Source organism: Protopterus annectens, chromosome 2.part0, assembly GCF_019279795.1.
Source record: "Protopterus annectens isolate FY-2018-M chromosome 2.part0, PAN1.0, whole genome shotgun sequence".
Classification (NCBI taxonomy): domain Eukaryota; kingdom Metazoa; phylum Chordata; order Ceratodontiformes; family Protopteridae; genus Protopterus; species Protopterus annectens.
This window is the reverse complement of record NC_056728.1, coordinates 860668969-860694401: the sequence shown is the minus strand read 5'-3', so window position 1 is coordinate 860694401 and position 25433 is coordinate 860668969. Positions and strand designations below refer to the sequence as shown.

The 25433-nt window shown below is 39.2% G+C and overlaps 1 long non-coding RNA gene across 1 annotated transcript in view; it reads left to right on the top strand.

The window, feature by feature from the left end:
* Window positions 1–25433, top strand: part of LOC122793743 — a 137756-nt gene that overhangs the window by 60099 nt on the left and 52224 nt on the right. Inside the window, exon 2 of the long non-coding RNA XR_006363524.1 lies at window positions 20946–21031. This is a non-coding gene — a long non-coding RNA (uncharacterized LOC122793743). The remainder of the gene's footprint in view (window positions 1–20945; window positions 21032–25433) is intronic.

The window sequence follows — 25433 nt, the reverse complement described above, 5'->3', positions numbered from 1 at the left end:
GAATAATTTATAGCCTGGTAGCACAGGGGTGCTTTATGCTGCTTTAAACCAGGTCTCTGTTACAGCACAAATGTCGATGTTCTCCATTTTGAGGAGTGCTTCGAGCAAGTGCATCTTGAGATTAAAACTTCTAGCATTGAGCAGCATGACCCTCAGATTGTATTTATTTATAGCTGTTACGGTGGTAATTTGGTCTTTGGAACATCACCTAAAAGGCACTATAGGGATGGCAAGAGCCTTAGCCAGTATCTGGAAACCCAGAGGTGACAGATGTAGGCCATCTCTGGCAAAGCATTGATGTCTGTCAGTCATGCCATCCCAAGCAGACAGATACTGGATCCCCTTAGAATGATACCAGAAACTAAGCCAATTGTTGACGTCAGTCATTTTCTGCTTGTACTGCGGTATCATTCTGGGTGATGGTAGGATGCTGCTCAGGGCTAGGATCATACCTGCCTGGGCCACATAATCTGAGAGCTCCTCCATGTCTCTTTTCATGTAGTCCAGGGAGGTGCATCTCTGGTCATTCACACACCACATTGACAGTGACAGAGTCATACTTGTACTTGTTGTGGAGTGACCTGATTGCATGTGTTATGTGTTGGATTCTGGCACTTGACAGACAGCTGACTGTTACCTTCTCCCCATTCAACTTACTGAGTGGGACACCAGTATGCCTCACTATCAAGTCACCTATGATTAGTGTATTGGGCATGCTGTTTTGCTTTAGGGGGTTATGTTGAGGGGCACACTGTGTAGGTGAGCTATGTGTCTTGTGGTTTGTGCTGTGTTGTGGTGGTTAAGTGTGTTTTTGCCTTGGAGGTCTCTGCTGTTTGGGTAGATTTCTATTGAGAGTCTCTAGAAAGGTGGGTGTGTGGTTTGTATTTTTATGTGTGAGCTGTGATGTTGAATGATCTGGAGGGCTATGTGTTGCATGTGGTGTGGTGCAGGCGTTGACATTCTCCTCTTGACCAGCTATTCTGATCTTGGCTTGAGAGTGCATGGCTTCCAATTTGGATATATAAGTGCATCTCTCCCAAGTCTGAGAGAGGGAGGTAAGAGGAGAGGGTTGTCTGTGTACATGAGGCAGTTACTACACTCCCTCAGAATGCCCAAGTTTACCAGGTTAATAGGAGAATGCAGAGGGAACTGACCTTTAGACATGGCAGGAGGGATGGTCATTATTACTAAGTACTGAAGATGTTTCTTTATATAGTCCTTTTACAGGAAAAATGTCACTCAAGGTGTCTGAGTCTGTACAATGCACTGCCAAGCACATGAGGGGAAACTAATGCGTAGACCTTAAAAATTAAAGGATGAAGTATTTAGGCAGATACTCTGAAGTTAGAAAGAAATCAAGCAGTACTTACTGAAAAATAAAGAATTACTTCTCAAGAATGATGAAGGAGTCACATGAATGGCTACTGCCCGGTTACTACTAATGCTGGTCTCAGCAAAGCTTCACTCTGTTGGGATACAATACTCATTTGCTTCTTCTCTCACCAGAAGCAAAATGTTAGCATGAATCTCAAGAAGAGAAGCAGACCACTGCCTGTTTGGTGATCCACAGTCTTGTCCCAGATGATGCAGGGGTCTGCAGGCTTGTAGCCTTTTTCTGGTAGATGCCTCGAATAGCAATCAGACCAGTCAGGTACGTTAAACATAGACACCTACTCTCCAACCAGATAGAGTCAGGAATCAATGCACTCTGCTCCTACTCTCACCAGGATCAGAATATAAGCACAGGTTCCAAGCTGTCACCTATAAAACAGTTATTAAGCTTTCTGGTGATCAGCAGTCTCCAGGAAATAATGTAACAGCACTCCTCTCTCCAGGTGAAAACAGAAGCACTAATCCCAATATGACAACTGAGAGGCAGAATGTGGGCTCTCCAATAACTGGTGGTCTTGCAATTGATGCTTAAAGGTAAGATGAAAAAAATGGTTTATCCCAAACACTGCAGTGTGCACTAGAGAAGTTAGATGTGAAAGTAGGTAACAAGTTTTACCTGTCTAAAAAGTTAAGTTTAAGTGGAGAGTCACCATTTTAAAACAGCAAGTTAGTGTGAAAGGGGGTGGTCACTTTTGTATTCTGGTACTATGGAATACAGTAGGGTGGCCAATAAATTTAAATAGTTGAAGAGGGATTGATTTCACAAAATGATAATTTTGAGCTTACTCCCACCAGCCAGTAAAAGCAGAGAGGAAATGATGATAAAGGCTGATGAAATAACTGCATTAGAACTTGCCCAATATTTCAACAATATGACTGATTTTTTTGCAATTTACTTTTAATTTTCAAAATGAAACCATTTCTTACTTAGATGTTGAAAAAATGAAGATGAGAGTAGATATAGTGCTAAGATTTTTAGGAAGAATACATATTCAAACACCTTCCTACACTACTCGAGTGAACATCCTTACTACCACAAACGTTCAGTAGTTAGTCTCAGCCTGTCAGAGCAGCAAGGACAGTGTCATTTGAAGATGATTTTAATACTGAATGCCAAAACCTAAGAGAAATGTTTTTAAGATGAGCATATCCGGTTTCATTGTTAGATGGTTTGATCAGAGAAATAAAAATCAAGAGAGATAGCGGTTTCTATAAACCTATATTGAGTAGAAAACCAATCAATATTTAACACCAGTCAAAATTTGGTTGCTCCCCCCATTATGCTTCCTGACACTAACATTAATGTTAATGAAGAAACTCAACCCAATTTTAATATAGGGTTTGTAATGACTTTCACTTCAGATGCTGCTTACATAAAGGAAATTGTAACCAAAAACTGGAATTTGATAATGGAAGAGAGGGACATTATGGAGAGGGTAGGAATCAGACCTAAATTTATTTTTAGAAGGGGTATGAATTTGAAATGCTTACTTGAAGGCAATAAATTATTGAGGTGTAAACACCCAGGTATGCAATGCTGTGGAAGTTGTACATATTGCAAACACATAGAATTGGGACAAAACGTGGACGTTAATGGTTCGAGATTTAGTTGGAATTGGAAATTTAATTGCAACTTAAAAATGGTTGTGTATCTTGCTAAGTGCCTATTTTGTGCCTCTTTTTATATAGGCAAGACAGAACAGAAATTTAAAGAATGGGTATATGAGCACCCGTATACTATTAGTAGAAGTAAAATTGAGAATGCACTAGCAAAACATGTTCATTTGAATCCGAACCGTAGCTTCAAATTCCTTGCAATAGATCAGGTAATTACTGATCTGAGAGGTGGACCTGATCCACTTATTTTAGAACAATTAGAAATGTTATGGCAGGTACGTTTAAATGCATATAACTAGCCAGGACTCAATGATATGTGCTCTATACACTGCCCTTTAAAGTTAAAAAAGTTGGCTAGGTAGTAACAGAACTCTTTTATAGTTAGAGATATTTAATTTTTTTATATTGTTTTATATTAATTCAATATGTGCTTATTCTATTTTGTATGGCTGTTTCTTTAATGAACAATATAAGTAACAGTTGATTTTTACTGTATTTTGTTTTTTCTGAAAAGGTGACTTATAAAGACTGAATTTTTACCAGATTGTATAGCTTGTTTTCCTTGAGAAAAAGGCAACAGTTCAATATATTCATGGAACAAATAACCAGCCCCATGGTCTGTCCTTCTTCCAGTTAAGCAGAGACTTACTGATTGCTCTGACCTCTGCAAGAAGGATGTGTGAGTTGCAAGCTCTTACCGTGAGTCAACCTTATCTCATTTTTAACAAAAGCATGGTTTTTGACAATTAATCCTGTTGCTCTGCCTAAAATGGCTGAGTTTAATTTAAGTCAGAGTATTGATCTCCTTAATTTTATTACTGAACCCAAAAATGATCAAGACAGAATATTCCATACCTTGGATGTCCACAGACAACTCATGTACTATTTGGGTAGAACTAAATCTTTCAGACCATAGGGTTCAGTAGTCCATTTTTGTGAAGATAAGAAGAAGAGACAACCTGTGTCAAAATGGGCTGTTTCCAAATGGTTATGTAGAGCTATTACCTTTTGTAATACCAAACACAACAAAATTATTACTGGCAGAGTCAAGGCCCTCTCAGCCATGACTCTGCCTGTAATACTAAACACAACAAAATTATTACCGGCAGAGTCAAGGCCCTCTCAGCCATGACTCTGCCTGTAATCTGTAATACCAAACACAACAAAATTATTGCCGGCAGAGTCAAGGCCCTCTCAGCCATGACTCTGCCTGTAATACTAAACACAACAAAATTATTACCGGCAGAGTCAAGGCCCTCTCAGCCATGACTCTGCCTGTAATCTGTAATACCAAACACAACAAAATTATTGCCGGCAGAGTCAAGGCCCTCTCAGCCATGACTCTGCCTGTAATACTAAACACAACAAAATTATTACTGGCAGAGTCAAGGCCCTCTCAGCCATGACTCTGCCTGTAATACTAAACACAACAAAATTATTACCGGCAGAGTCAAGGCCCTCTCAGCCATGACTCTGCCTGTAATACCAAACACAACAAAATTATTATAGGCAGAGTCAAGGCCCTCTCAGCCATGGCCTTGGTTTCATCTATGTCTTTTTGGAAAAAGTTGGATTGTATAAGTATTCTAGAAGCAGCAAACTAGTCCCAGCAAACAAGTCCCCTATACATATAAGGCTTTGCAAGGCTACATAAGGCTTTACAAGCTTGACTCCTTCTCTATATTTAAATTGTGCTTTGCAAAGACCATTCTCCAGGGGCTCCTGTACCCTTTTTCTTCTGCCTCCCATATTTTGTAAGCTAGGGAAATCTACCCATCTAGATAAGGCTACCGCAGATGAGATCAATGTGATGAACATAGTACTGTTGTGTAAGTAATGAATAACTGCTGATGACAATTTAATCATCGAAAGTAATATTCTACATAAGCGTCCTTGGACTGAGCATGCACACTATGTTATACACAAGCAGTAAGTCAGCCATATGCACCCAGTCTTAGTATGTACCAGGCCCTCAACAAGTAGTTATATACAAGCTGAACGTAATATCCACCCTTGAATAGGTGTCTGCCACAAACAGTTACACTGTGTGAACCACTGGTGTTGTTTCAGCACACGCTGCCTCAGGCCAAGGTACTGGAGCTCGCTGGCCAGACTCCAGGATGAACATGCACATAGCATTTATTTATTTATTGCATTTGTTTACCGGGGAAAGTCCACTGGGCCTAAATGACCCATTTTCAATGGAGGCCCGGGGAGAAAAGCTCCACATTAATTACACAGAAAGAAATGTTAACACACAAAACAAAGTATGTTGAGTGGTAGTAGTACATTCAATAAAAATAACAACAACAGTGAAATTGTTTACAATAATGGTATAAGTATAGAAGTGAAAAATAGAATACATTCAAATAACACATAAGTATAATTGTAAATGCAGAATTTTTAGCAGAGGAAAGTTTGCACAAAACCACCAGTATTTCAAAATACCCTTTATTAGTTACTATGCAACACATGTTTCAGTAAGGCATAAAGAGCCACTACAGCAACCTACCCCATTCCAACACTGTCTCCCTGAGCAATTGGCCAGCTGAATCATAAAGTAAACCCTGAAATGAATAGTACAGCAAATTAAAATTATGTCCACAAACTGTTCCACCCTCACTATGTTAGACTATCCACATGCCGTGCAAACATTTGTCTTGCCTCACCATGCCATGAAGAAGCCACTTCATAGCATGCGGTATTGTTGCATCACCTGACAACAGTCTAGTTCTTGTCTTCACAGTTGATCAATGTCATACATCAGTACCAACACACAGCTTGCAGTCATGTGCACCCAGTTCTGCTACAATGGCAACTTCTTGGATGTGCAGTGAACTCTGTCTTGTTGTGGAGTTTATATTTTGATGCAATTACTGTTGACCTTATTATTCTCATGCACTGATAGCCTGGCTGTATGAAGGAATGGCCTTCTGCATGGAGAAACCAGCCCTTGTTAAACTCTTCACATATCCTAAGGCGAATAAAAATAATGATAGATGTTGGTGTTGTGCGCAAACAGACACTCTGATACAGTATTTAATATTGAAACAGTGTGAAAATGACTGCAACTTATGCACAATAATAGCAGGGACTGATAGCCTGTGTTGGGAAGAGTAGCACACATTAACTGAACAGGTTTCTTAATGTAAAGCTTATGTTGTTTACCATAAGTTATGGGTCTCTTCAGTTCTTTGATCACTGGTTCTTCGTCTTGATTTCTGGGGTATAGGGCAATGTACTGCACATCATCAGCTGCTATGTTTCGTTGTGAACTATGCACATTCTTACTAAAATACAGCGCTACTATCTCATTAAAATGCAGAGTACTTGCATATTATCACAACCAGGTTCCAAACCTGTCATAATTTTTCATGTTATGGAGAACTTTATGCTGTCCAAGTGACAAACGAGACAGCAGCACACAAGCACTTTCCCCACATAAAGTTGTCTTAAATGTCCAGTTTAATTCAGCTGCAAGAGCTAAGCACAGATCTGAATAATCTGTACAAGTAAAATTCACACCAGTGACACAACTGCTACAGAATACATAGGCTACAAGGGAACATCCATATGAAAAAAAATGGTACTTAAGTATTATCGCAAAGTCTTTCAAACCAAGAACAGAGCAATTTATAAAAAACTGAACAAAATATCCATAACATGAAGAATGATGGCAGGTTTGGGACCTGGTTGCGGTAATATGTAAGCACCAAATGCAGTGCTGATATCATCAATGTATAAATGACATTGGATCATTAAAACCACAATACCTACTCAGCTACTAAAGGAACTCTCCTGCAGAAATACATTGTCATGATCACATTACCTGGCCTGCATGCTGTAAAAGAAGTAGTGGATCATGTTTATTGCAAAGTATGTTAACATATGAAATGCTTCAAACATTGATGCTGGATGCAATGGCTGCATGTTTGGGATGTCATGTAGTAAGCACGGGTTTGCAATGATAGCATGCTGCTGTTTGTATTGACTACCACCTGTGTGTACAAGAGGATAAATTAAAATTTGATAAAATAATACATAATCAAGACAATAACAAAAGCATTACAATAATGTTTTTTCAATCTAGCTATGGGTATGCCAACCTTTTCTGTAGCAGCTGCATTCCTTCACATCCTCATGTTGACACTATGGGTAAGTCACTGTTGCTGTCATTATATTTCAGACATGATTCAGCAGAGAGAGCCACTTTGCAGTTATAGTTTCTCCATTACCACCGCTACTTCTGGCACACCAGTATAAGTGATTATTTACACTCTGTGGCCAATCAGAAAGAATTCTATAACAGACCAGCTTCCCTTGCTCATGCATCTGTTTCTTCACTCCTGAAAGATGCAGTGAGCATTAATACTTTAACTGGGTCAGTTTGCAAACCGATATGAGTAGGTCACCAGAAAAAAATGAATGTTGTAACACTAATTTTGAAATGCTTGTTAACACAGTAGGAAAAATCAAACAGGACTACGATGTCTTATACATATGTACTTCCTTTTGGTGTTATGCCACTTCAAACCAATGCTTCATATTAGGATGCACCTCATGCATGTTTATTGGTACAGAAATGTAACTGTTTGTCTTCAGACTGCTGATAAGAATACCTTCACTGCTCAGAAAGCTAAACTCAAATTTCAGTCCTTCTAGCTCCGTGGCATTTGAGCCTGACACCTCTTTGCACTGCAAAAGTTTAAACTGAAAAAAAGAGGTGTTCAGAAGGCACTGTGCAGAGGGAGATGATGTCTACCATGCATAAATGTTTCCTAAAGATAGTGCTGTATGACTATATCTGAAAGGATGTGATTGCAGCAATAATCTGTGTAAGTACTTGCACTAACTGTAAGTCAATGGTCAGTTGTTGTCCATGTCCATAACTGACTAACAGCCTTACTTTACAGTATGCAGTACGTTAGTAAAAACAAAATGAAAACTCCAGCAAAGCTAGAAGTTCCACTGAGTGACCTCCCAAACCACTTGTATCAGAGGCCTGTTGCAAACCCACAAGCAGTTTCTGTTGGTGAGATTGCCACATATGCAACATAGATGAACTAGGTAACATTTCTGGATTAAATGGTGGGTGCTGCATGGAATTTCAGTCATATTCATGGTTTTGAACATGTTCAGCACACATACAACACTAGCACCACTGACATACACACCACAGGGAATCAGCAAATTTCCCACTGTCAAAGAAGCTAGGATTAGCTGGGTGTGAAGGATTCTACGAAGTCTCCTTGGTACACACCTGCATCAAGACAGTGTGTGTGTGTGGGTATATATATATATATATATATATATATATATATATATATATATATACAATATGTGTCTCAGGTTTGCAGAACAACATTAGGTGATGGGATGAACTGTGATTCCCTCCATGACATGCCACCACCAGTACCACAAATCAGTCTGTACAAGCACATGTCGGTAGAAAGTGTCCATACAAAGGATACACATTCTGCTTTAGTGCAAGGCAGTTTTATATATGTATATATATATATATATATATATATATATATATATATATATATATATATATATATATATATATATATATATATACACGCTGCATACTACACATGTATATACACACACATATATAGATGTATATAAACATATATATATATATATATATGTGTGTGTGTGTGTGTGTGTGTGTGTGTGTGTGTGTGTGTGTATATATATATATATATATATATATATATATAGGTCTACTTTAGATAATCAGAATGCCACTTACCCAACTTTTAAATCGCCAAGACGGGAGCACCAAAAATCCACTTCAATAAACACTGACATCACTGACAAAAAAACTACAGGTAATTAACCATTTGGCCACACCACAACAAAACATAACAACTGAACCACTTGAAACCCACCCATATGGGGGGCTTCGACCCCCACATCCCCCCAATGTGGGGGGCTACACTCCCCAACTAAATTTACCAACTCCAAGATTACACTACAGTGGCGAAAGGAGCAAAGTTCACCATGGTGGACAAGTGGTTACTTACCTGTAGTTTTTTGTCGGTGATGTCAGTGTTCGTTGAAGTGGATTTTCAGTGCTTCCATCTCGGGGATTTAAAAGTCGGGTAAGTGGCATTTCAGTTATATGAAGCAGACCCATATATATATATATATATATATATATATATATATATATATATATATATATATATATATATATATAAATCACACACACACACACACACATACATATATATATATATATATATATAGATGTGTGTATGTATGTAGTATGCATATAACTGTGTGTGTGTGTGTGTGTGTGTGTGTGTGTGTGTGTGTGTGTGTGTGTGTGTGTGTGTGTGTACCCTTATATGGTATTTCTCTCTCTCTCTCTCTTTGTCTCTTTATATATATATATATATATATATATACATATATATATATATATATCTTTATATATAGACATAGGGCTAGCTAGCTAGATATAAATGTACAGATGCATATATATATATATATATATATATATATATATATATATATATATATATATATATATATATAGTTTATATAGTTTATATATATATATATATATATATATATATATATATATATATATATATATATATATATATATATATATATATATATATATATATATATATATATATATATATATATATATATATATATATATATAACTATATAGGTAAATAGTACTGCAATTTTCATGTACATACACATTGTTTAGTTTGCAGAACCATGACTTCTTTTATGGCATGTTGCAGTCAACACACATCAGTATAAAATAGCACCACATGAAGATACTCTTAATGAAATCTAACATTATGTACACACAGACATACAGTGGATATAAAAAGTGTACACACTTCTGTTAAAAGGCAAGGTTTTTGTGATATAAAAAAATGAGACCACAATAAATCATTTCAAAACTTTTCCCAACTTTAATGTGACCTATAACCTGTACAGTTCAATTGAAAAACAAATTGATTAGGAAAAAATACAAAAAATAAAAAACGTACAATACGCTGGTTGCATAAGTGTGCACACCCTTAAACTAAAACTTTGTTGAAGCACCTTTTGATTTAATTACAGCATTCAGTCTTCGTGGGTACACACCTAACATCAATTTAAGAGACTCTGATTAACCCCAAATAAAGTTCAGCTGTCCTAGTAGGATTTAAAAGCCATGATTCAGAGAGAGCTTAGAAAGCATCAAAGAGATGTCTTTGTTGAAAGGTATCAGTCAGGAGAAGGGTACAAAAAAATTTCCACAGCATTGGTTATACCATGGAACACAGTGAAGACAGTCATCAAAAAGTGGAGAAAATATGGGACAACAGTGACGTTGCAAAGAACTGTCTGTCCCTCCAAAATTAATGAAAAGATGGGACAAAAACTGGTCAGGGAGCCTGCCAAGAGACCTACAGCAACACTGAAGAAGCTGCAGGAATTTCTGACAAGTACTGGTTGTGTACTACATGTGACAACAATCTCCCTTATTCTCCATATGACTGGAGTATGAGGTAGTTTGCAAGACAGATGCATTTTCTTACACAGCAAAATATCCGGGCTTGGCTAAAATTTGCAAAACTATACATCAAGTCTCCCAAAAACATGTGGGAAAATGTGTTATGGTCTGATGAGACCAAGCTCAAACTTTTGGCCACAATTCCAAAAGGTACGTTTGGCACAAAAACAACACTTTGCATCACCAAAAGAACACCATCCTCATGGTGAAGGATAGTGGTGGCAGTATCTTTGTGGTTGCTTTTCTTCAGCTGGAACTTGGGTTTTTGTCAAGGTGGAGGGAATTATGAACAGCTCCAAATACCAATTACTTCTGGCCCAAAACCTTTAGGCATCTGCTAGAAAGATGAAGATGAAGGGTAATTTCACCTTTCAACATGACAATGACCCCAAGCATACATCCAAATAAACAAAAGAATGGCCCAGCCAGAGCCCAGACCTAAATCAATATAAAATTTGTGGAGTGACTTGAAGAAGGCTGTGCACTGGAGATGCCCTTGCTAGCTGACAGATTTGAAGCACTTTCACAAGGAAGACAGGGCAAATATTGCCAAGTCAAGATGTGCCATGCTGATAGACTCCTACCCAAGAAGACTGAATGCTGTAATTAAATTAAAAGGTGCTTAATCCTGCACATTAATACAAAAGTGATCCAAATTATAACCTATATACATATGTGCCAATAAGAACAGGAGAAAAAAGAAATGCTACAAAAGGGAAATCTTCAGATGTAAAGCTAGTTAGGTAGTGTAGATTAAAACATATACCATACTGCACTTCACCTTAGTCAACAATAAGAATTATGAAGAGATGGGGGAAACTAAATATCAAACACCACAATGTCCATGATCAAAAAGGGAGACAGGAACTAGAAAAAAATTAAAAGGTGCTTCAACAAAGTATTAGTTTAAGGGTGTGCACACTTATATAACCAGCTTATTCTACATTTTTTTATTTTTTATATTTTTCCCCTAACAGATCAGTTTGTTTTTCAATTGAATTGTATAGGTTATAGGTCACATTAAAGGTGGGAAAAGTTTTGAAATTATTTATTGTGGTCTCATTTTTTTATATCACAAAAACCTGGGATGTTAACAGGGGGGGTGTACACTTTTTATATCCACTGTAATATATATATAATGCGTATATCTATCTATCTATATCTATAAGGTCTACTTTGAAACATATAAAACCCATAACATCTAATTTCATAACATTGAGACCAGAGTATCTAAAACCCAAAACATCTAAAACCCATAACATTGAATGTCATAACATCTAACTCTACAAATCACAAGAAAATAACATACCCTCCACATATAACGACACCAAACTACCAAACACATTTTTTACTACATTTCTGCAGGGGGGGCAAGTCCCCCTGCAGCCCCCACCCTCCGTAAATTAAATATGCCAACTCCAAGATCGCACTACAGTGGGAAAAATTTTATTTCCTAACCCCACTGTATCAAGCCCCCCTGCAGAAATGTAGTAAAACGTGTGTCTGGTAGTTTGGCGTCTTTATATGTCATTATATGTGGAGGGGATGTTATTTTCATGTGATTTGTACTGTTAGATGTTATGAAATTCAATGTTATGGGTTTTAGATGTTTTGGGTTTTAGATATTCTGGTGTCAATGTTATGAAATTAGATGTTATGGGTTTTAGATATTCTGGTGTCAATGTTATGAAATTAGATGTTATGGGTTTTAGATATTCTGGTGTCAATGTTATGAAATTAGATGTTTTGGGTTTTAGATGTTTTGGGTTTCAGATATTCTGGTGTCAATGTTATGAAATTAGATGTTATGGGTTTTAGATGTTTTGGGTTTTAGATATTCTGGTGTCAATGTTATAAAATTAGATGTTATGGGTTTTAGATGTTTTGGGTTTTAGATATTCTGGAGTCAATGTTATGAAATTAGATGTTATGGGTTTTAGATATTCTGGTGTCAATGTTATGAAATTAGATGTTTTGGGTTTTAGATGTTTTGGGTTTCAGATATTCTGGTGTCAATGTTATGAAATTAGATGTTATGGGTTTTAGATGTTTTGAAGTGGACCTATATATATATATATATATATATATATATATATATATATATATATATATATATAATATATATATATATATATATATATATATATATATATATATATATATATATATATATATATATATATATATATATATATATATATATATATATATATATATATATATATATATATGTGTGTGTGTGTGTGTGTGTGTGTGTGTGTGTGTGTGTGTGTGTATATATATCTGCCACATATATATTTAATTTTTTACTTGGCTTTTGAGTATTGCAGAATGGTATGAACAAGAGTGTTATCAGATCGTAACCTTGACACACACCATCTCCGGCAGGGAGCCCATCTGTGACTGTCAAAGACTGTCCATAATTGTGTTATTGGGTCATTCCATGTAATCCGCACTAATTCTAACAATGTTTCTGGTTTCTTGTACCATCTCTGGATTGCCCTAATAATTTGTGTTCTTACACAAATCCATGGCCAGTTAGTCTCATTCCTCATCTCTTGCTTACTTTCAGGTATCTGCCTCATTGCAAATATTGGGTAGTTTGTGCTGCATCCTGATCGATATCCAAACTTCTCATCTTACATCGACTTTTTATCAACTGCACTGTGTATTTATTTGTTACTCAACTCCCTAGAACTTCATGCAGTGTGATTGGAGTCTGATTCCTCTGTCCTACAGACCATTATGAATGCACCCTATTTTTTGTACACTGGCTACAGTATGTGTGATCTGCAGTTGTCTTTGATACCCTGACATACCTTCTGTTACCTCATGGTAGCATGATATGGGTGTACACATTCAGTACGTATTTGTGTGCATCCGTGTAAAGATGATTGGAACGTCCACAGAGTTTCCTCACTAAAAGAATACAGTGTGTAAGTAACATGTCCTGTGCAGATTGCCTCAAGGCCATATCTCTGTATTCTATCTTCTACAGGCTGTTGAGGGGAAATCTCTGCCTGGCATACAAGGCATTGTCAGACCCCACTCTGATGGACCTCCATTATATCCTCAAAGCAAACAGCACTGGAATTACCCATTCTAAAGATTTAAACCTTGCTTGTGATATAAATAGGACCTGCTGGAGAGACAGGTATGTATTCTAGAAACTACCCTTTCTCTGGATTAGACTCCCCATCCATGTGATGCAGAATTTCTTTCTAACCCAATTCAAGTGTAACTTGGACAGTTGGATGGGGAACAGGAAATTCATCTCTGGTTTGGCACATATGTCTCCAGTGGACACAGGCATCCCATAAATGGTTCATTTCCAGTCCCCTTCTTCTAAATGTTTCATCTACTTAGGTTCATAGGTTCATAGGTAGGTACTAGGCTATCTGCTCAAAGGCATTTATAAGCCTAGCTGGAATGTGTTGGCTTTCGCCACCCCCTTAGATTAGTTCCCTGTGCCTCTGTCCAGCAGATCCATTGAAGTGATCCATGGGGTAAACTTTCTTTTTCCCATCCACTCGTCAAGGTTTCTCTTAAAGAGGGTTAGCGAGGAGCTCTGCCTAATATAGATTGGAATCTTGTTCCAGAGCATGGGAAGTCTTTGGCACAGGAATCTATCCCTCCAGCACATCCTATTTATTGTTGTGGCGAGGTTTAGATCCCTGGAGCATGTGGCTCGAGGGGATATGTTTTTCTTTAGGTGGAGCATGTCCATCAATTCTGGGTTGGACATGGCCTTGTATGTCAGGCAGAGATCACGTCTGAGTAGGCGGTATGCAACTGAGTACAGCTGCAGTTTCTTCAGTCGAGCTGCATAAGGCATCTGCTTGAGGCCAGTGATCCCCTTGGTGAGGTACTTCTGTGGTCTTCCCATTTGTTGCAGGTGTCTTGTAAGGTACATCCCAAATGGGGCATTGTACTCTATGATGGGTCTGATGAGTGATGCATAGAGGGGCCCAATGACCTCTTTCGATCTGGATGAAAATCCTTTTGTGATTAGGTGGGCCACATAGAAGGATTTTCTAACCACTTTGGCAATGTGATTATCAAAGGAGAGGTTACTATCTACTTGGGTCCCCAGATCCCTTATTATGTCTTCTGTATTTAGGGGGCTGCCACCTATGTGGTAGCTTGTGGGTACTTTGTTTTTTCCAAAGGGGATGACTATGCACTTTTTGGCATTTAGCTTGAAGCCATGGTTTTGACACCAGGTATCTGTCTCAGTGAGACCCTTTTGGAGGATGTCTGTGTTAGCCGGAGAGTCAATTATAGCCCCTAGTTTGCAGTAATCTGTGAACTTGGTCAGCCATAGTCCTCCTCTGCTTGCCTGTACCTCTGAGAAGTATATGCCGAACAGGAGGGGTCCTAGGACTGAGCCCTGGGGAACGGCAATTGTAACTGGTTTAGAGTCCGACCTAGCTCCAGCAATTCTTACCATGTGGGTACTGTCTGTGAGCCAGTTGGCAACCCATCTCATGATGTAGGGGTTTATGTTCAGGCTGGTGAGCTTGTCTATAATACCTGACTGGGGAATGGTGTTGAAGGCCTTTGCAAGGTCTAGGTAGGCTGTGTGTACCACCTTTCCCACATCTATAGCCTTGGTAACTGTCTCAAAGAAGTCCACCAGGTTTAGGAGGCATGATCTGCCCTTAACAAAGCCGAACTGGGTAGGGTCCAGTGTTTGGAGGTTTCCAATGTCTCTGTTAATGAGATCCATGATGATGCGCTCCATTACTTTGCCAGACCAAGCTAGTCAGGCTTATAGGGCAATAGTTCCCGGGGTCCGTGATGGCTCCTCCTTTGTGGAGTGGAATAACCATTGCTGTGTGCCACTCTGTGGGCACATAGCCTGTTGAGAGGCTGAGTTTAAACAGTGTGTTTAGGTGAGGGGTTAGATCGTCTTTGAGCTCATGTAGGATGCAGCCTGGGACACTGTCCAGTCCCACTGATGCTGTGTTTTTGGCTTTGGAGAGGGCTGTTTTAACCCGAGTGTCTGTGATTTCAGGGGCACTACATTCTTCTGGTATAGTTATGGGTCCTTTTGGGGGTGAGAGGGTGGTGAAGTTTGCACTGAACCTGTCTGCCAGGATGTTGGCTATATCGGTCGGTTCAGTACATTTTGTGCAATTCTGCACTAACTCCGATCAGATCTGAGAATTGCCACTTAGATTCTTGACATAGCTAAACAATGCCTTGTGGTTATCTTTGGAGTCCATGGAAATTTTTCTTTCGAAGCTAGTCTTGGATGATTTTATGAGGGAATGTAGTTTCTTGCTGATACTGATCAGGGATGTCTTCCCTTCTTGGGATTTTACTCTTTTCTGTACTAGTTTCCTCCTTCTATTGTATAGCTTGTTTATGGCAGGGGTCCACCAGACTGGTTTCCTTTTCTTGGAGGAGTGAGTCTTGGTTTTGTTTGGGATAGCACAATCCATGCATTCTTGTAGGTACCCGTGGAGTGCATTAGTAAAGGATTTTGCAGCTTGGACAGCGTTATCCTTTAGCATGGGGTCTTTGAAACTTCCCACCTCGGTCTTAAGTAACATGAAGTTTGCTTTTGAAAAGTTTTTCACTGTGGTTTCTTTGACCGGGGGTGGTGGCAGAATGTGGATATCCAGAGTGATTAGTTTATGGTCAGATCTAACCAGCGAGGGGTTGACCTCCGGTGTGGAACACTGGTCACCCATGTTGGTGATGACCAGGTCCAATATGTTGCACCTCTGGTGGGGGTGTTGACCAGTTGATCCAGGGTGTTTGAGTTTATAAATTCTAGGAAATGTTGGGCAAGGGAGTTTCTACTTGAATAGTTCTCCCAGTTAATGTTTGGGTAATTGAAATCACCCAATATCAGGGTGTTTGGTAGGACCTTTACATATCCCAGTGTTTCCAGGAATGCGGAGTGGGGATCCTGGGACATGGTGGGTGATCTGTAGCAAGTTATAATTTGAATAGCAGTTTTGCCCATTGTTAATTGCATGTGGATGATCTCTGAAGCATCGTGCTGTGCCACTAACCTGGAGGTGTGGGTATCCTTGATGAATATGGATACTCACCCGCCTTTTGTATTTTGATCCAGGTTTTGTAACCAAAATGTATGGTATGAGTTGTAGCCTGGAACCGCTGGGGTGCTGTCAAGAGCCTTAAACCAGGTTTCTGTTACTGCACATATATCGATTTTCTTCATACTGAGGAGTGCCTCGAGTGCGTGCATTTTGAGGTTTAGACTTGTGGCATTGAGTAGCATTACCCTCAGTTTTTTGTTACTTGTGCTATTTACGGTGGTGGGTTTGTCTTTTGAGCCTTGCCTAAAAAAGGCACTATGGGGGTGCAAGAGTCTTGGCCAGTATTTGAAAGCCTAAGGGTTACAGGTGCAAGCCATCTATAGCGAAGCAGCGTGGCTTGTCGAGCATGTCATCCCAGGCTGACAGACACTGGATCGCCTTTGAATGACACCAGAAGCTTAGCCAATTTTTGAAATTGATAATTTTTTCTCTATACTGTGGTATCATTCTTGGTGAGGGCAGAATGCTACTCTGGGTCAGGGTCATACCGGCCTGGGCTACATGATCAGAAAGCTCCTCCATGTCTCTTTTCATGTAGTCCAGGGAGGTACGGTGCAGGTCATTCACACCAACATGGACAATGACAGAGTCATATTTGTACTTGTTCTGGAGTGACCTGAGTGCTTGTGTTATGTGGCGGATCCCGGCACCCGACAGGCAGCTAACAGTAACTTTCTCCTTGTTCAGCCTAGTGAGTGGGACGTCAGTGTACCTGACTATAAAGTCACCTATTACTAGTGTGCTGGGTATGTTATTTTGCCTTAAGGGCTGTGATTGTGTGGCACACTGGTTTTGTGAAGTATGTGTTTCATGGTTTGTGTTGGGGGTGGAGGTTGCTTGGATGTCTGCTTTAGAGGTCTCTGTTGCTTCTGCAGATTTTTATTTAGAGCCTCCGAGTATGTTTTCGTGTATTTATGTGTGTTTTTTGCCGGTGCTGGTTTCATAGGTCTATGTGAGACTGGTGGTGTGATGCAAGTAATTCCTTTCACCTCTTGACTGCTTGGTCCAGTCTTGGGTTGAGAGAGCTTAGGCTCCAGTTTGGCTGTATAACTGCATCTCTCGCATGTGTTAGTGTTTGGTGGAAGGGGGAGTCTGTGTACATGAGGCAATTATAATATTGCCTCAGAATGCCTAGATTCACCAGTTGGACCTGAGAGTACACCTGAAACTGCCCTTTGGACATGCCTGGATAGGTACAGTGAACTGTTTTACTAACTGGCTGGTAAGGTCGAATAGAGAGCCTTGTCCTTCTCTACAGTATAGGGGGGTCTAGTGCTAAGGTTTATTAGTGCTTGCTATGAGTTTTGAGCAAGTGCTGGTATGAGAAGTGAATGGTTTGAGTGCTTAAGTTGAAAGTTTGTCTAGTTCCAATGGAAAAATTGAAAAGTAGACTTTGTGGAGCCGGGAATAGTTATACCCTAGCTAACTGGTGCTGCCCGGCTTGCAAAACTGCACAAATGTGGGTTTTATAGCAGGGAAATGAAAGAGATAGAAATTAGCCCAAAATGGCCAATAAACTACTAATTTCCTGGCTGAAACCACTCCTCCAGGGACAGATACACTGCTCAAAGCTCTCTGTCTCACAGTGAACAGAGAAACTTCCTTCTATCCAAGTAAGATATGGGCAAACACAGAAACTTGTAACACAGCCCTGAATTTTGTACAGTTATCAAGGGTACCAGAACTTGTCAGAGATTTGGGGTGCATGGCTAGGTTTAAAAGGCCCTTGTGGTCATTAGCCTAGTAAACACCTATGGACCTTTGAACAAAAATCAATCAGAGAAAATGGCTTAAGAGCCCTTAATGTGAGTAAATGTTTTTGGGAGAAAATGGTCCAAGAGGGAACAGATCAATTAAAGTGAAGGTAATGAGTTAAGGAGGAAAGCATTTCCCATCAGGACACATTAAGTGATGAAAAGAACACTATAAAAAGTAGCTCTCTGTAACTCAATTCATATGAGTGTAAGATAAATGAAAGTTGTATATTGAAAGACTCACATCTTAGAAGTCAGTGCCTCTTTTCAGAGAGTTTTAGACCATCAGGGTCTTTTGTTTATTAACAAACTTGTTATAATATGAGGAAAAAGTTATCTTAAGATTAACTGATTCTCTATGCCCAAAGTTGGTAGGGAAACTAATTTTAAATCTCTAAATGTACTTCTATTATTTCCAGACCATTTCCATGATTTCTATTTTGAACAAGGTGAGTGCAGCCTTCATTTATGTTCACTGGCAGAGTAAATATCAAGTCAATTAAGAGTGTCAACCACCTCTTTCTCTCCGGCACCAAATCTTGATTTGGGTAACAAAGTTATTAAGAAACCCCTTTCTATTAGGTTATCAAACAGCGTTGCTTTTTGTTATGATAAATTGAGGAGAATTTTACCAGTGACCCTGCATATGCCGTCCACTCTACTAGAGCAGTAGTTACTTCTTTGACCTTTTTGTGTAACACCACTCTTCAGCGTACCTGTGCAGCAGCATCCTGGTCTTCCCTGAGCAAAATTGTGAGACACTACAAAGTAGACATCATGTCCAGGTTCCACTCTTCTATTCTAGCTACTATGGTAAGGAGTAGGTTCCCATGATGGCTCCCTATTGAAGTGTTGGCACTCGTAATGTCAAGTGCTGACATAACAAAAAAATAAAAACTCTCGGAAAATGAAGAAGCGCAAATATTATTGGTACTCTCCTTTAAACTTTAACTTTTGTTTTTTTGTATGGGGGCAAGCCCCCCCCCCCAACACTACTCAAACCTTTATATCAAGTCTGAGATCACTGTATTTCAGAGAAATGAGAATATTCTGAGAAATGGCCATTTCAGATTTAGTATATGCAAGTGCATTTTTTCATCCAATCAGTCTCGGCATTACAAGACTTGGTAAAGCAGATCCCGACATTTCAAACCGTTACCCCCCATTAGAATAGCCATCCAGGAGGATTAACTGTAGACTCTGTCCTGGAGTTTACTGAAGATGGACCTCTTATCATATATGAAAAGTATACGTGTTTAGTATAATAAAGTATGAAAATTATGCGTGTTTAATATAATAAACCTTTGGCCATGTGCCTTCCCCCCAACTCCCACCTATTTTCACCTTTCTTCTGCCTTTCCTTTTCTGATTTTGTTATGTATTTATTTTTCTGACCTTTGAAATTGGGAGAGATGGTTGAGTTCTGCAAGATAGATAGGAAGTGGGTGTAAAGGAAGCCTAGGAAAAGTTTTATCTGCTAAGCAGTCAGAATGACTATGGTTGCCAAAGATGAACGCTGATCTTAAGAGTTTTCATTGTGGTCAATGCCCATGTTTCATTTTGTGTTGCTCCTGTCTGGAAACAGGATATCAGCTGCATCCCAGAATGTTCACAAAGGACACACAAACAGTAAGCTGGTAACCAACCAGATGAGAAACATGATGAAGTGCTGCCACTGCAGTGTGCGAGGTCAATATTTCCAGCCCCAGTCCACATGCAGCCACAGCAATTAAAAATCAATAGAAACCAATCAAATAACTTCTAAAATAAGGATTCTTTAATATATAATCAAACAATCATGACTTAGCTCTTTCAACCCTTATAATATCCGAGACTTCATCAGAGTAAGCCAACAAAAGCACTTCATCATTTAAATGGACCTCAACCAATCATCGGCCACCTAACATAAAAACATAAGGATACGAAAACGTTAAAACAAAAACACTCTGGTTATGTATGATGAAGTGTTTACATATTCCATAGATTCAATAGATACTAAAGCTGATCAATAAGAACTGATCACTTAAAAGTTAAGCAAATAACTTAATAAATATATTTAAAATACAAGCTGTTTCACAGGCGAAAATTACATTAAAATTAGTTTGCTATAGCTAAAACCATTTCAAAACACCTCAATAAAAATCTTAAATTTCCAAAAACAATCTATTAATGTCATCAACATTTAATAAATGTATATAATAAAAACAAACCTTAAAAAGAAACATAGATAAACATATATGTTATCTAATTCATATCATATTACCCTTAAATAAAAAATACTAACCACGCTTCTATTCTTGTTGATCACCTGCATCCCACTTAAGTTCAGTAATAATCCTCTCCATAGTCTTGTAGAGGATCTTGGTGAAATTGGTGTGTCTGTAGTTCCCAGGATCAGCTGTACCTCCTCCTTCCACATTTTGGCAACACAGAGGCTTTTATTTACTAAACATGAAGCAGGTTTCATAGACTACGCTATATGCTATAAATTCCTGGAATATTAGAAAAGGTTGTCAAGCCTTTGGGAAGTAATGTTTCTGATTTTTGAATGTATTTTTATTTCTGCTGCAGATCAAACAACTATCAATCCTACTGCAATGGATGAGCTCATTTATTCCCTTCAGGGTGACAGCTGATCGCAGGAGACCATCATTGAGGTAACTAGAAGGTTTTATGTTGCTATACTAAGACCTCACCTGGAATAGCTAATCTACTTACTCACATGCATAAAGACCTACCTTCCCTCCCTTCATGGGGATGTACATGATGCCATTCACTTCTACCAGAAAGCTACTGTTAACTTCAGCTAGGCAGAGTCAAGTACATGTACTACCCACTGTACCACAAGAGTCAGTGTTGAACCAGATCAGTGGAAAAGTCAGTGTCACTGGCTGACTCCCAGCCTCCCTTGCCAGTGCTGGTTTGCTAATCAAACCCAGGTAATCTGGGTGATAATCTGGGCCTACATGCCATGGAGCAACTAGTGCTCTATATTGTGATGTGGAGATATGGAAGTTGGTGTGGATCACCCTCTAAGTCTTGTATGGTTAAACAATAAATCATATTTGGGTGCTGGTAAAAAGATGACTTTAGCCTTGGATGATGTGGTTTGGTTACATGGGTGAAGAGTGAGTGATGACACAAATCCATCCATTAATAAATCACCATTACTTACATTCAGATGTGGTTATTTGCTAATGATTTAATAAAGAAATGTTTATATCATGTAAGTAATTTCATTGCTTTCTAGATCTTCAATTTTCTTTCAATTTTTTTCACTAAGATTAAAGGTGAGGGACATGTTTATGAACCTTTAACCAAGGACTTGTCCATGCTAAGCTATTACGGATATTTGTAAGCATCGGATTTATTATATAAATTAACATGAGATGTAACTGGTTTAATGTTCAAATAGAATGGAGTTTCATTTTTTGCTTTTGCAGTTTCTGTAGTTTCTACTTACAGTTTTTTATGTTTCTGCAGCATCATATCTACACTATAACAGACTCTATACAATGTTTGATAACATTGCTTGGCATGATTCACATAATTTCTTTATTATACAATAACCCTATTTAAAACAAATCTCTTAATTTTAAAGCAATGCTATTGTGTGATGGATCTTTGTGGTTTAATAACACAAGTCTGTGGAGAAAGACTTGCTTACTTTTCACACTTAGTACAGTACCTGCAGGGAACACTTGAACAGTACATGGAGTAAGTGCAGTAGCTGGTGCCAGTCTTACTGTTTGCATGTGGAGTGTTTCCATGAACACTTGTTAAAAAGTAGATAACTTCTGTTGGGATTATATTTTTGTTACATTATAATGTATTATTTTCATGTATTTGATAAGACTATGGCAGAAAATGACAGCTGTGTTTCTTTGCTTTGTATTGATAGCCACACTGATACATATTTCAGCTGTTAACTTATTTGCATCAGTGATGCAGATTTATCACATGTATGCTAATTGTGGTATTCAGTCAGCATTTACAATTTAGAATATGAGTTCATAGGAGGTTACTAGGCTAATGGCCCTAGGGTCCTTACAAGCCTAGTCAAGTTCAACCCTTGTTCCTTTAAGAGTCCAGAGATATGGTCTATGTTATAAGTAGATCTAAATCAGCACCAACTGACCCTATCCAAGAAGGACACAGATGAAACCTGTGCGGCGAATTTGCAGTTTGAACCACAAGGAAACGAACCACAATAAACTCCGTTGGAATAGGAAACACTGTTAGTGTGATGGAAAAGTTGTCAGACCAACAAACGAGATTCAAAATTCACGTGGATTCGCTGTATTGGTGAAGTCTGTTGGGAACGGACGAAACCTAGGTCATTTCTTCTCGTTGTGTGTTTGTTACTATTAAAGGTGATTCCAGCACGAGTTTTTTGGAGCAGTTTTCATTGTGCCCATATATCGTGGAATTTGCAGTTTCCCATCCAATCATCCAAGTTATGCTTAAAACCGGTTAATGAGGGCCTCTCTTTAACCTGTATTGAAAGTTTATTCCAGAGGAGGGGCAACATCTGGGAGACATATCTGTCTCTCCAGCAAGTCCTGTTGATGTCATGTGCTAAATTAAGGTCCCTAGAGCGAGTGACTCATGTACCATTTGACTTACGAACGTACAGCATTTCCATTAAGGCAGGATTAGAGGCTGCTCTGTATGCAGGGCACAGGTTGCTTCTGAGTAGTCTATACAATACAGAGTATAGTGACTGATTTCAGTCTATCCATGTAAGACATGTGAAGATCCTGAATTTTCTTTGTGAGGAACCTTTGAGGTCTCTCCAGTTGTTGTGGGTGCCTGTTTAGCTACATACAAAAGGGAGCATTGTACTTTTTTATTGGCCTGATGAGGGAAGAGTACAGGGGGGTTGTAACCTACCTCTTTTACTCTGGAAGTTATGCCCTTGCTTATGAGATGAGCAATGTAGAAGGCCTTCCTTACCACCATGGAGACATGGTGATCAAATGTAAGGTTACTGCCAACCTGTGTGCCCAAATCTCTCACCGCTGATTTAGAGCTTAGGGTGTTGTTATTAATATGGTAATCTGTAGGGACATTGTCTTTGCCAAAGGGGATGCTAATGCATATTTTGCATTGAGTTTAAGACCATGACTTTGGCACCAATCATTGGTTTGAGTAAGTCCTTGTAGAATGTGTCCTTCTTGTAGAATGTTGACATAACTTGGGGACTCAATAAATGCTCCCAGTTTGCAGTCATAAGCAAATTTTGTCAGCCACAGACCTTTTGTTTTTGCCTGTACTTCTGTGAAGTAGATTCCAAACAATAGGGGCCGCAGCACTGATCTCTGTGGAACACCACTGGTAACGGGTCTGCTGGTGGAGGTGGAGTCCCCTATTTTGACTTTGTGTTCTGTCAGTGAGCCAGTTTGCAATGTACCTGACAGTATATGCGTTGACCCCCAGGTGGGTGAGTCTTTCAATGATGCCTGAATGGGGGATTGTTTCAAAGGCCTTGGCCAGGTCTAGGTAGGCTGTATGCACAGATTTGCCTTCATCCATGGCTTTGGTGGCAGTCTCGAAGAAGTCCACCAGCTTCAACAAGCAGGATCTCCCTTTAACAAAACCAAACTTGGTTGAGTCAAGTGTTTGAAAGTCTCCTATATTCTTGTTGATAAGGTCCATGATAATTCTCTCCATGACCTTGCAGACAAGGCTGGTTAGGCTAATGGATCTATAGCTCCTGGGGTTGGTGGATGCACCCACCTTGTACAAGGGGATACCAGTAGCTGTTTTCCATTGCAGGGGCAAAATCAGTGCTTAGGGTGTGGTTGAAAAGAGCAACCAATGGTGTTGCTAACTCCTGTTTTAAATCATTGAGAACGCTGCCTGGGATGTTATTAGGTCCCATGCAGGCTGTGTTTTTGGCCTCAGAAGAGTGGTTAAGACCTGCTCTTTTGAGATACTAGGTGGAGAATAGGTGTTAGGAATGTTTTGGGGTATATGTGGCAGGGACAAGGGGGAGAAGTTTTCACTGAACCCATCCGCTAGAAGGTTGGGTATTTCCACTGGTTCAGTATAAGTGGTACATTCACTGCCAGTACAGCACACATCTGGGCTTTTCCTTTAAGGTTTCGGATGTAGCTAAATAATGCCTTATGGTTATCCTTAACGAGGGATGCTAATCTAGATTCATAGTTAGCTTTAGAGGACTTTACAAGATGTCTTAATTACTTGTTGAAGCTGAGAAGGGTGTGCTTCCAGTTCTGAGATCATTCCTTCTTGCTCGTAGACAGCAGTTTCTTCCTCTTATTATATAACCTGTTTATGGTGGATGTCCACCAGGCAGGCTTGTTTTATCTTGAGGATCTTGCTTTGATCTTATCAGGAATGGCTGAGTCAGTACAATGGTATAGATGTTTATACAATGCATTGGTGTATATCTCAGTATAGGTGTCCTTGCCATCAGTGGGGACAGGAGCTTTGAGGCTATTAATGCCTTCTTGTAAGAGGATGTAGTCGGCTTTGGAGAAGATTTTTAGCCTTATTTCCCCTGAGAGGTTGTCTGATGCTGTCATTACTTCGAAAGAGACTGATTTATGATCAGACTTCACCAGGGAGGGCTGTACACTTGTGGTGGTGCACACCATTCTCCCATGTTGGTGAGTACCAAGTCTAAAATGTTTGGGCCCCTTGTTGGGGTGCCAACTGTCTGCTCCAAGCATTTGAGTTAATGAAATCCAAGAACCTTTGGGCAAGTGTGTTTGTACATGTATAATTTACCAGATCTATGGATGGATAGTTAAAGTTACCAGTAACCAGGGTGATGGATGTATTTTGAGTGACTGAAGTAGATCCATGTAGGCAGTGTGGATAGCATGGTTCATGGAGGGGATTTATAACTGGCAATAACTTGGAGAGGAGTCTTTCCTATAGTTATCTGCACATGGATTTACTCTAGGGAATCGTTCTGTTTAACCATTCTAGTTATTTATCTTTGATCCTGGGTTGGGAGGGTGGCCTAATGGTTAAGGTGTTTGCCTTACAAACACAAGGTGTATGGTTTGAGTCTCACATGGGATAATT